The sequence below is a fragment of the Eimeria mitis genome, genomic scaffold (genome assembly GCF_000499745.2).
Source record: "Eimeria mitis Houghton genomic scaffold, Emh_scaff442, whole genome shotgun sequence".
Taxonomy (NCBI): Eukaryota; Apicomplexa; class Conoidasida; order Eucoccidiorida; family Eimeriidae; genus Eimeria; species Eimeria mitis.
Window position 1 is genome coordinate 19818 of NW_013572735.1, and position 264 is coordinate 20081.

A 264-nucleotide genomic window follows, 5' to 3' on the forward strand; every position below is an offset into this window, starting at 1 on the left:
GATTCGTCGCTGCTGCTGCTGCTGCTGCTGCTATCGCTGCCTTCGCTGCTGCTGCAGCCACTGCCGTTGCCGCTGCTGCTGCTGCTGCTGCTGCTGTTGCTGCTGCTGTTGCTGTCGCTGGGGAGGGACGAGGTTTCATCACGTCGTCTGGATTCTGTGCTGCTGCTTCTGCTGCTGCTGCTACTCCCGCTGCTGCTGCTGCTGCTGCTGCTTCTTCTTCTTCTTGACCATGGCATTCGTCTTGCTGCTGCTGCTGCTGCTGCT